This window comes from Rhynchophorus ferrugineus, unplaced genomic scaffold, assembly GCF_030347505.1.
Source record: "Rhynchophorus ferrugineus isolate W39M unplaced genomic scaffold, kcgeb_rfMv2 rfM2, whole genome shotgun sequence".
NCBI classification, from domain to species: domain Eukaryota; kingdom Metazoa; phylum Arthropoda; class Insecta; order Coleoptera; family Curculionidae; genus Rhynchophorus; species Rhynchophorus ferrugineus.
The window spans coordinates 72,406,708-72,419,775 of NW_027472581.1; positions in this window are offsets into that span (position 1 = coordinate 72,406,708).

Below are 13,068 nucleotides of genomic sequence, written 5' to 3' on the forward strand. Positions count from 1 at the left end.
AAAATTCTAGAACTAACATCCAGTTTCACTAGATACTTACGAAATCTGAGCAAAAATGAAACTCATCTTCCCTTACAACCAGTTTCAAAATTTACATTTGACGTCAGAATTTACGACGGCCCGCTAGAATTTTTCAACCAAGTTTAATGATACCACAACTAATTGCATGAACACAGCTTAAAAAAGTAATATAAAAAACTGAATAAAGTTTATGTATGGAACCGGTTATGTCACACACCAAACAATAAACATAATCTAGTATGATAAATAAATATATATTATACTGTGATTAGAAATAAAAATATAAATAGTAAAACTTTTAAAGAAAGTAAAGGTGTTTATTTTCCCAAATGTGTTTCTTAACTTTCAAAATAATATCCTCGCAGACACAATGTTTATTATTTTCACTGCCAAGGAGGCAAGGCTTCTCGGATTGGCTTGTGAATAAATAGCGTATAGACTAAATCTTTTGCCTCAACGTTATTGACATTTCGTGGGTTTACTGATGAATGAAACACAAACAATATCAAAACCTAACCTAGACAACTTGATTACACAAAACCACGTTCTCGAGACAACTATGTCAACACCATTAATTTCTTCAGAAATTCGCGACGAACAAAATAATACCAGTAAGACAAATGAAGGAGATAAACCAAAGTAAAAGATACACCGATGGATACAATCGAGTACAAAGAAATATATACGGTCGGAATGTAAGGTCGGCTGTCGATCCGATTGTTTGTCCGAACACGTCGTTCATCTTGGGGGTCCAGATTTGTTTGAGGGTACCTATAAGTGTGGTGCCTTACGTGTCACGTTTCGTGACGCAAGGGTGTTCATGTGTTGATATTATGCATGATGGGTTTCTGTGATTTTCGGGCATCAGGCCTGTCTCGTGGGATAACGCCGACCATGTGATGTTGATGGGTTCCATGCTTTGTGCTATTGTTCCATGCACATGTCAAGCACTTGTCGAGTGGCTTATGTTGAGCTGGTTTATCTCTTAGGCACTTCGATCACTTCGGAGTCACCAATTGTAGGAATGTCCGTCTGGTCGATCGGTCGGAATGTGTGGCTGTCGATGGGATGTCTGAACACTCACTACTATTTTGTGGAAGAAATTCGCACGGGAACTGAAAATACTGGTTGAATAAAAACTTGTTTATTGCGTTACTAAATAATACATGTGGTTGACGGGAGAATTGACAGGATATGAAGGAAGGAAGTGCGGTTCGCTGTGAACGTGGTACTGTTACAAGGGGGTAGAAAAAAGAAAAGAGATCGAGACGCCATCGTGAGTCGTGGTTTTTTATAGCCGGGAACCGCATGGTACCAAATCCACCGGCGTTGCCAACCTTTGACTTTGTAGTATATGAATGCGTGGTGGCCTAAAGGGTTGTAGCGGTCTGTGTGTATATATTTGGTGTATATTTGGAAAAAGACAAAACTTCCTTTAACAGAATCTAAAGAAAGAAACAAGCCCATATACATTGACATAAATAACAAGAAGAAAGGTATAACAACCCACAATTCGAATATAAAACACTAGAAGACGAACAACTGCATGATTAAAGTAAAAGCAAAAAAGAATACGTAAGTTCTAAGCTAGAACCTATCTTTGTGACAGGTTACTACATTGTCAGGTCATGTAATCAAAATAATGCCCTAGGAGATATAAACCTTACTACAAGTGTACGTTACTACTTCTTGTTTATAAGTGTATTAAATAAAGCTTTATCTTAAGTAATACATCACACTGCATATATCAGTTAAAGTGAAAGAGCATAACCATACTACATGGTGTACACTGCCCAAAATACACCATATTAATTTCAAAAAAACTTAATGTTAGAGGTCGGCCAAATGGTCACCCTACTACTCAGAACTACAAAGGATTCTCTGCCAATATTTTATGTGAATTTAGAGTGAAAACATAAAAATTCCATAATATACCAAAGAACAGGTGCCAAATCTATTAGACGAAGCCGAAACTAATATAACACTCAACACAAAAACACAATCAAGGCAACATCAATAAAATATTTTTAACAAAAATATTGAACCGACTTCAAAAAATAAAAATCAAAAAATAATCAAACTTATATTCTTAACACAAAAAAGTTTTAAAACAAATACCTATGTACTACACGTATTTTATATTCTACTAGATACACACACTTTACCTTAATACCTAAACCTATTTATTTAAAGTATTATTTTACCTACTACCAATTGATCACTTTGAAGTCTTAAATTATTTTCACGTTCTGACTCAAGTCAAACTATTTGTTTCAACAAGTAATTATTGCAACTCAGCGGTACTTTTGAGATTAATTTTTAAACTTCTTCAAAAATAATGTTAACTACTTACATTATATTTAATTGAAATTGATGAAATAAGTAAATAAGCAATGCTTATGCAAAATGGTTAACACTTCAATTATATTATTTTAAGAAGTCCAGTTTCATAATATGGCCTATTTTATATGGTGTCTTCCATTTTCTCTAATAGAAATACGTAATAAAATATTATATAAAAAAAATTATTAAAAATTAAATCTAGTATCGGTCAAAGAACTCAGTATATATATCGAATACGGTCGACATTTTACGAAGTTAAAAAATCAAGTTGGTGACGCCATCAGACTTTACCTGAAATAGTATGTAGCCCTGTTATCTTCTTGGTTTGACATTTGTTGTTTTTATATCAGTCGAAAAGGTACATCTGAGGTATATCAAAAAGGGTTTTTAAAGTCTTAAGTAAGATTTTATAGTCTTCTTTATATTTAGTAAGGTTTTCTTAATGAAGCCAATTCATTTTGTCGAGCTCACAGCCTCCTAAGACAGATAATTGATAGATTGCTATTCATTAATCATATTGATAACAGAAAATGCACTAGAAATAACTGTTTAAGGTGTTAATATCTAAAATATGAATATGAAAACAATCCTGCCTTTATAACAAAAATTTAAGGGATAACATTGAACAATTTTTTATAATTTCACGGTATGTAATAGAAACTAAGTTAAAAACTTAATTAAAACTATGTGGTAAATTTAATATATAATTTGTAAATATACTATATTGTTGAACAACAAGTTATTTAAAATGCAGTGATATTATAGATGCACAATTACATTTACTGAACAGAAACATATATTTTTCAACTTCCAATATAGATTCTTAATTAACAATATATAATTCCATCCTTTCACATACTAATTCTAATCAACTTTGTTTTAATTTATTTTATTACATTTTGTTCAAATTCAAATGAAGTAAAAAGATCCACAAAAACTCAATTGAAATTTATTCTCATATTAGTTTTAATCCTTTCACTTAATTTTGATTATACAAAGGTGAATATTGCAAAAAAGATACTACATCTTAAAATAAACACGATATAGAGTGAAACAATATAGGGTTTTAATAATTTGGAAATAAAATTATTTTATAAATATATAATTATTTTATTAAATAAATATAAATAAAGGGAACTACATATCAGTAATTAATGTTCTAATAGTTTATGATGAGTTTTTTAAAGAAACGACTTTATGTTCTTCGAAATTGTAGTAAAAGCCACATTGTCACATCACCCAATAAATCTCCGGTCTAACAAATATATGACACTATCTTTTATGAACCTGTAACAAGGTTCATTTGTTTTTATCTGATTTTGTTTGTGTGTTCGAACACTCACTACTATTTCGTGGAGGGAATTTGTGTGAGAATAGAAAACTCTGATTGGCATAAACTTCTTTATTTGTGTTGTTAAAGTTAAAGTGAAGTAAACTTTTTTTGTAAACCGCAAGAAGAATACTTGCAAGAAGAATACAGGATTTTTGGGAGTAGCACAGGAAACCATTTCTAATCGTTTGAAGAATAATGGAATGATCTAAAGACTTGGATATTTTGTGCTTTATGAATTGAAGCCAAGAATGCCTGGCAAAGCCGAATATCCATGACACCAAGCTAATGCTCTGTATTTGGTTGGATCCGCTTGGTGTGGTATATTATGAGCTACTAAAACCTAGAAAAACCATTAAGAGATCGCTATCGACTAAAATTGATGTGTTTGAGCCGAGTGCTGCCTGAAAAACGGACAGAATACGAACAAAAACACAATAGTGTTACTCTTCAGCATGATAGTGTTCGACAACATATTGAAAAACCAGTGAAAATATACTTCGAAACATTAAAATGGGTTAGATCGAGGTTACGAGGAAGTGGTAAATAGATAGAATGAAATAGCAAAGAGAACGTGTTAATGTTTCACACCACTGGTATATATGTATGTATATATATATATATATATATATATATATATATATATATATATATTATAGAAATTTTTATTATTTTAATATATCACAGTAATCTATTTACCTATTTTATTTACTCAAGGATTTCTAAAACAGTTCACAATATATAGCAGGCCCTTTCCGTTTAGTGTCCGTTTTGATAAGTTCTGTCTAGGTAACAAGATAGTAATAAAAACTGTCTCAATATATCTGTAACAAGTTCTTTCAACACATAGATTCAGGAAATTTCTGCAGCTTGATCATAATAAAATTCAGCTGGACCTTTCTCAATCACATCACTAGTGGTGGTTTAACACCTTATTGATAAATAAATATGGCGTATATGTCAGATGTTCATATTATTATTGTGTCCATCACCTGCAGTTTCTTAGAAAATGTCAGTTTCAGAATTGGTTTTCTCGTTCTCGTCATAGAAATTTCGCTGTTGAAGATGAATCTCGCTGTGGCCGTATATCTATCGAGATAGATAAATATACTTCACGTCAGGTCATCACTGCGAAACTAATATCTACCATAAAGTATTTATATAAAAACAAATAACAAAATAAGCTCGATACCTAGATTATGTATGAATTAACAGTGAAAAAGGACTGAGTTTCCATTTGCGAGTTTGCAGGTCAACAATTAGGACCATAATTAGAAAAATATCATGGTCGAAGCCCGGTGAAGTTTCACAAATGGTTGTAAAGTCAGCCACAACGCCAGTGAAGGTGAGGTTAATTAGTAGTTTTGGTGGGATTGGAAAATAATTATAGAAGAACTATCTGAACGATATCCCTAGCCAAATTAACTATATTCAATTCAAAATAGCAGTGACACGAGTGTCAATATATGTCTGTCTAAACTTGTATATTCGTTTTACAGTCAGACAACATTATCCTTGTCATTTTATTCTGTTTAAAAATATATAGAATGCTGTTAGAGAAGTTCGAACATGTAACGGAATGAGCCTGCAAAAGTTGTCCATTTGCCAAACTTCTGAAAATTCTTCAAAATATTACCATTACGGGTTATAAACCGGCAAACGTTCTTTTAACGCTTTATTTTAATAAATTTGAAATCGCCGCAGCTTTCATTGAAAATATTTTTTTGCGCCTTACAGCTGCACTTTATATTAGTGCAGACAGGGTCACTAAACTATTATACTATATTCTTAAACTATATTTGACAAAAAGAAACCGTGTTTATGCGAAACAGATGACCAATCAAGATCAATTTTGGTGTCTCAGAGATCAAATATACGAAATGTATAAAAGAGTAAGTAGTTTTACTCTTTTCTCTCTATCTCTCGAAACTATCCACAAAGATCCAAAAGATATACAGCTATTTAAGAGATGTAGAACATCCGTTCATACATTGTTGGATAATCTAAGATATAAGTGGTGTAAAGATAACCCACGAAGGGGTTTAATGGAACTTGTTTAAGAGAAGAACTTGAGAGATTGCTGTTAAAAGAATACAATTTTTAAAAACATAACAAAATCAAGGAAGAATTATATCAATTTATATATCTAAAATATCCATGAATACTACAGAATGGTACATTGGGTTGCTCATGGCAAGATGATAATAAGTATAATATAAAGACAACAAAGGTTCATGGAAAAAGGTAAACGTTGGAATAACTATTGATTAGGTTTCTTTTAGTCATAACATTTATTAATTGCAGATATATAGTTCTTCATGCTGGAAACAAGAATGGTTTTATTCCTGGTGCAGAATTAGTATTTCTCTAAGGCCAAGGGTGACTACCATGAAGAAATGGAACTTGTCTTTGCAGTAGTTTGAAAATTCAGCTTTGAAAGAACTTGGAAGAATCATCAGTTATGTACGATACATGTACTATACATATATATATATATATATATATATATATATATATATATATATATATATATATATATATATATATATATATATATATATCATCACCAAAAGCTACAATTAAAGAACAGCTTAGAGTACATAAAATAAGTTTCGAGAAAATCATGTTAAAGAACGAAATATTTCAAATTATTACTCGATAAACATAAATGAAATATTTAATTGCATTTTATGTAATTTACTTCTGTAGAAATAAGCCTGATAAAAGATACATAGTAGATCAGATTATTGAATGTTATGGTCACAGAGTATTATGGCTCCCTCCCTATCACTGCATTTTGAATGCAATTGAGCTGAGATATAGGGTATTTATTACAAAGAATTATTACAATAGATATTCAGGTCGAGGAAGATATTCAAACCAGAACTGTCTAGATTTCTGGAAAGAGGCATTGTCGAAAATAACACCTTTGGTTTGCATGAACTCATCGAAGAAGAAATGGACAAATGGTAGAATGTTGAGCAAGTTTTGCTTGGTTTTGCAACAGCTTGGTTATTAACTTAACTAGTATTTCTGAAAGTGACTGTGATTGAATAAAACTTTTTGAATGTTGGTTTATGATTCAGTGCTGACGATTACTAAGACAAGGTGATGAAAGAGGAAACCACTAAAGGTCAGTATTCAGTTAATATATTTTAATCGTAGGGAATTGTATTATAGAATGTGAAAGCTTTACGAGCATGTGTGTTATTGTTCAGAATATACATGGACGTTTGGTTAACATGTATGAGTAGTTTTATCAAGAAAGATGTATACTGATAGTAACAGGAAAATCTAAAGAGAAATGTAGTAATATCATAACGACTTTACAAGGATACATTACATCGAAATAAATAAAAACTAATCGTAAAACATAAATATGCTCTCTAATAAAAGTAAAATACATTACTTAGATATACAATTGTTAATTAAGTGGATGGGTGCTTCGGGGGATAGCACTTCATACAAAAACGCGCCTAGAACTCCACCGGTACTAGTGTGAAAAAAAGATTAATGTATATATAATAAAACAACTCTAACCTATAAATTATCCTGGCTGTAGAATTAATTGTAGTTAATTAAAATGTTAATGTGGTTGTAATTAATTAAATGTTAAAATAAATTATATTTAATAGAATATTTATTCAATTATTTTAATTATAAAAATTTTGTTATGTCAGAGCCTGAATGTACTAAAACTCAGAGTAGCTGCGGCAACGATGCGACGTTTCCCATGTCACTACTATCTTGAATTGACTATATGTTCTCCACTAGCAACAACTAATACAATTGAACCACCAGCTTCAATACATAACATAACAACAACGTCAGGCTACATACAATTTTAGTGTCTTGACAAACACTGAGAATCATTTGCTGGGATCTCTTGATGCATGCATCTTTTCTCTTCAGACTGCCATTTGTTCTGGTTTTCACACTATGATTCTTATGTTTTTAACATTTTTTCGCCCAGAAATCTCAGAAGTTCTACAGTGAAGAAGTTATGGTTTGGTGACACAAAATGACACATAGATCACTAATTATAGTTTCAAATTTATTGAACTATATTTATATAAGAAAAGCGTAAAAAAAATGCAATTAATTTTTCTCCAACATTATAATTTTTAAAAAATTAAGAGCATAAAGATTTTAAAATTCCAATAATAATTTGAAAACATTCTTTGCTTCGTAAATTCTATATTACGTTCCACTGAACTTGTTTACTGACTTACCGCTGAAAAAAATTTCTACGCTGCGCATTTTACATTAACAAAAGATAAACATAACATCATACAACTTTCCATAAAAGTTGTCAATAACAAAAATATGTGTACCATGCATATTTATAACGCCATATGGAAATTCCCTATACATATATGTTCTTCGCTATTCTATTTATGAGATAACTGTAAGTAAATGTAGAAAACAGCACTTTAATAAGTGAACCTATTAAAGCAGATTATGTAAATAACACATTTGTAGTATAACCAGGGTCGCAGCGTCTCAATGAAATTATTTAGAAAACACAGATTTCGTAAGGTTATCTTGTATTATTTATAGTATAAAAATTAACGTATTAAAAGGTAAAGAAAACACGTGGCACAGTCAATTAATTTTATCAAGCAGGATCGACGAATTAATAGTCCTTGGTAACTCGACCACTTAACAACTACCTCTTTTGGTCTTTTTAACAACTTTTTTGTGATCTATTTTTATTTATGCCACGAAAAAGGCTTTCATAAGATTAAAATATGACATTAAAACCTTGAATAATGTCTGTTTATTCTGTCGATAATTGCCAATAGCTGGAGCCATATCTTTTCAAATGAAAATTAAAAGTATCCCATGAATGAGCACTTTCAAAGTTCAAATATATTTCGGTTGTAGTTTCACAGAGTAGTGTCTTGGCAAGAATATGGTCTAAATTTGCTCTACACTGTGGATATCCCAACAGTAAAAGAAACAATACTTTAGGGTTTACGATTTATTTTTTACAGTTTACGGTAAAAATATATTTCTCACACAACAATAGAAAAATTATAACTTTTTATCAACAAGATTCACAAAAGAACTAGAGATTGGAGAATTCAGCTCAACAGCTAGAAATATGTCCAAATCAATCTTGCATGACACCAAAAAGGGTGTAAACTTAATAATATCACTTGACGGATTCAAAGTTCTTTAAGTTGAATCAACAAAATCCATATATACTATACATATAAACAAAGCTTAATAGCTCCAAAGCTGCGTTGCGGCGAATTGTCAAAAAATTAATTATATCACTTCACGGATGCCCGATTCCTCAAGCAGAATCAGTTAAATACCTCGGAATATATCTCGATGGTAGGCTAAACGAAAAATGACATATGAGACAAAAAGCAGAGCAGATGTGACTCAAAGTCAAGCAACTGTACTGGTTAGTCGGAAGATACTCTTAACTTCACCCAAAATCAAAGAGATTGGTTTATCAGTTAATCATAAAGCCTATTTGGGCTATGGGAGGCAAATATGCGTTGCGCCAAAACATCAAACCAACTAGTAATCCAACGCACCCAAAACAAAGTTCTACGATTAATTAGCAATGCTTATCGCTACTTACCTAACGAAGATCTGCACCATAACCAATGGATTCAAACGGATACACGAAGTGGTCCAAGATTTCGCTCTAAATCATAAAATAAGGTTCCTAAATCAGACCAACGTGGAAGCAGCTACTGGATAACATGCAGGAAATCAACAATCAGGAAGATTGAAGCGAATCAAACCAGACGAACTAGTTTATTGTATATGTGTGTTTTTAACTTGAGCTTAAGTAGATTAGTTTTATTCTAATTTGAAAATACGTACTGATGTATTAATCCCGTACACATCTTGCTTGTATATCAAGGCAAGTACAACATAATAGTAGTAATACATTAATTTGTAAATTAAAATTGTACTAAGCATATCGAATGTAAGACGTAATTAATAAAAAAAAAGTTTTATGGCGGTATTTTGCGGTATAACGTAATGTATTGTTACCGATGGATGGCCTCTGGATTATTTGGAATACGGAAAAATCTTTATAATTCGCCGTTGGTTAGGAGAGAAGGTGATAGGCAGACACAGTATGCTTTCAAAGTAGGTATGACATTCCCACCCACTTAATAGGGAGAACCACATTCTCTACAATTTATGATAATTCGTAATTCAGAGTCGAGAAGTCTAGATAAAAAGAGACAAATTGAAGATATCCTTGGTTCACTTAATTGTAATTAGTGCAAAGTAAAGGTGTTTCATTAATTCGCAACAAATTCTAGCTGAAATCGTCAGCTGTGAGCAACCAGGGCATAAAGTGTATCAATAATAATATACAAATAAATGGTCTGCAAAGGTAGATTTCTAGGAAAGTTATCGAAGTTCTCCCGCGACGACAAGACAACTAGTTTTTATTAACATTTGGTGTTCGCTAGTAATCTCGAAGCAACGATTCAACGATTGGAGACTGATGGAAGTGTCGTTCTCATTACTATACACTGCAATATAACTAATCAAGAAATTAGTGCACAAATGCGATAAAATCCGACGTTAAAACAGCCATGTTTGATTTGTTCTGTTTTTACACGTACTAACGTCTGCATAAGACCACCCTCGCTTCTCTGAACGAAAATGGTCTAGACTCATATACAATTTAAATAGTTATAAGCATTGAATCATAGCGACACTGATAAGAGGCTAGTTTTTTTCATGTTAAACGAGTAAATTGATAAAATGATAAAAAGCTATATTTGAAGCACTAACCGCTAGGCTATGCCTATGGCTAATATGTCCGAAGAAAAATATTTCCATGAATATCAAAATAAGAGAAGACCGACAGAGCCTAATTTCATTATCCTGGTTGATATTCAACATATTTAAGTGATTCCCACGAAGAACTCTGTTTCTAACTCCTTTATCTAACCATATTTTATTTAGCTCGTCTTTCACTGTTGTTACAATAAGATGTTACTAAACAGCGTCAGAAATTTTAAATTCAGAATTAATGGAGGATTCACAACTTTTTTGAGAATATAATTGGGTCCGAAAACCCACCGAAAGTTGTGAGAAGAGGCATAACGATTGCAGAGTACACGCCAATGCTTATTAATATATCGTGATGCTGGATTACGGAGTTTTGGAAGGGTTGATAATTTTAGAAAGGCACAGATATGCTTTACTAAAAACTGAAATCGTTCTAAATTGCATGTATTCACTGTGGTACATTATATTTTTCAGAAAAAGGTGTTAGTAATGTTAGTAATGTTGTTTTCCAATGGCTCAATATTTTTTTCATTCACTACAATTTATGAAAATAATTTAGTTACAATGGTATATTGCTTGGCAGCAAGTTTGTGGTGAAAAGACGAACATGGCAGCCAATACAACGTAGCCAATATAACGTTAATGAGTGATGTTAATTTTAAATTTTAAACAACACTGTTTTTTTAATGAAATCACTAAGCTTATATTGAAATGGACAATTTCTTTGTGAAGATATTGGTTACACTATTTGGTTATTTAACATTATTTAAGGAACTCCCATAACAATTCCAAAATATAATCTGGATATAACTCTTAAGAATTCAAACATGTAAATTAAGAAAGTTATTAAAAAGTAAATTTAATTGTTATTACAATAAAAATTTCCAAACGTTCAGTCTGGCGCTTAACAAATTATATACGTAGGTCTTGTTATATTCAAAAAATAAACTACTAACACCCACATGTTAAAAATCCAATAGATACTTCGTGGTTAACGTGAGGAATTTGTCTTCTAGGACTTTGTAATTAGAGGTAATGGAGTTAAAGAAGAAAACTCTATTATATATTTTTTCTGGTGATAGTGATTTTAATTGATTAATACAAAAACAAATTTTAGTCGTAGTGTATTTATTTATTGATATAAAATAAAATAAACAATGTTTATGTATTGACAATGTTGACAAAATTGCTGTATTTTTCCACTATTTTTATTCTATTAGTATCTGCTCAATTTATGCCTTTGCGAAGTATAAAGGGCATTAGCAGACATCATTCTATGTGCTTTATCGACTTTCATTTTAATTGATTTTGCGGCTGTGATAAAATCATAATATTTTTAACTTCTTCTTCTAGTCTTCTGTCTAGAAACGTCCAAAATAAATTAATATTGGTTTTGTTTCAATATTTTTCATGCTTAATTTCCATATTAAGAAGTTAATATTGTTAATATGACTCTTTCCTTCTACTACTAACTTTTTTTTTCATTCATTAGTTGCTCATGTTAGTTATATAGCAAATATATATCAATGTAGTAAATTATATCACTGTATACATATTATGAAATGATTCTTAACACAATATTGAAAAGTCTCTCTAATAACTTTAGGAATTTTCCAAAATAAAGCTGTAACAATAACAAATGTTTTAAATACATTTTGATTCATATGCAATCAAAATGTTACTTACATTTCTATTTCTCTTGAAAAAGTTTCCGGGTGAGCACTTTTGAACTCAGTCATCACTTAATCGACAACATTTGTTTAGAGTTTTTGAGGATTAATTTAAACTTGTCACATTGCACAGCGGGATGTCTTAAGGCCTTAGACTGCTTCTCCTCCCTGATGCTGAGGAATCGATCAATAACCTGTCTCACTTGGCTATGAGTGCGACTAAAAGGATTGGTATACATGTCGAGATGATTGCTTTCTGAACAGATAGATCGATGATCTCGCGATACGTTTAACTGGTAGTTGCACCAGAGAACGCCGATTTATATAGCGGCGATTGTCGTCACGGCCAATGTCAATGAAAATTATTAATGACTTTTTAACGGACATCGTTTGTCAAGAACGAGTAAATATTTTTATGTTTTCGGCTAAAACTCATTAAGAATGTTCAAGCTATTTTTTGTCTCCCGAATGAATGCTTTCTTTCTTTCTTTGTTATTGCTAAATAGGTTAATATTTAACTACTATTTATAATAAAACGTTGTTTTTAGCTTGTACGCTTTCAGTATTTCGATAATTTATTAATCCATTTATTTTCAAAGTGGAACTTTCCGGTTATTGATATTCCACCCAAATCTTAATTAAGACTTCTATTAAAAATAATATATTATCAATAAAAGCCATTTATTTGTTATAGATAAAAAAATTCCATAAAGCAGATATTGATAGCCTATCATTACAACAAATTCAAAGGATTTTAGTTTATTAAAACTAAACAAAACCATTATTATAGATTAATTTCTACATTTTCTTTTCCTTTTATGTCCCCCTTTAAACCATAATACAGATAAAAACATTAGTGGAAATATTTTTTACCATTGTTACAATTTTCCTAAAAAACACGTGATGACTCTGCTAAAGAGTTTT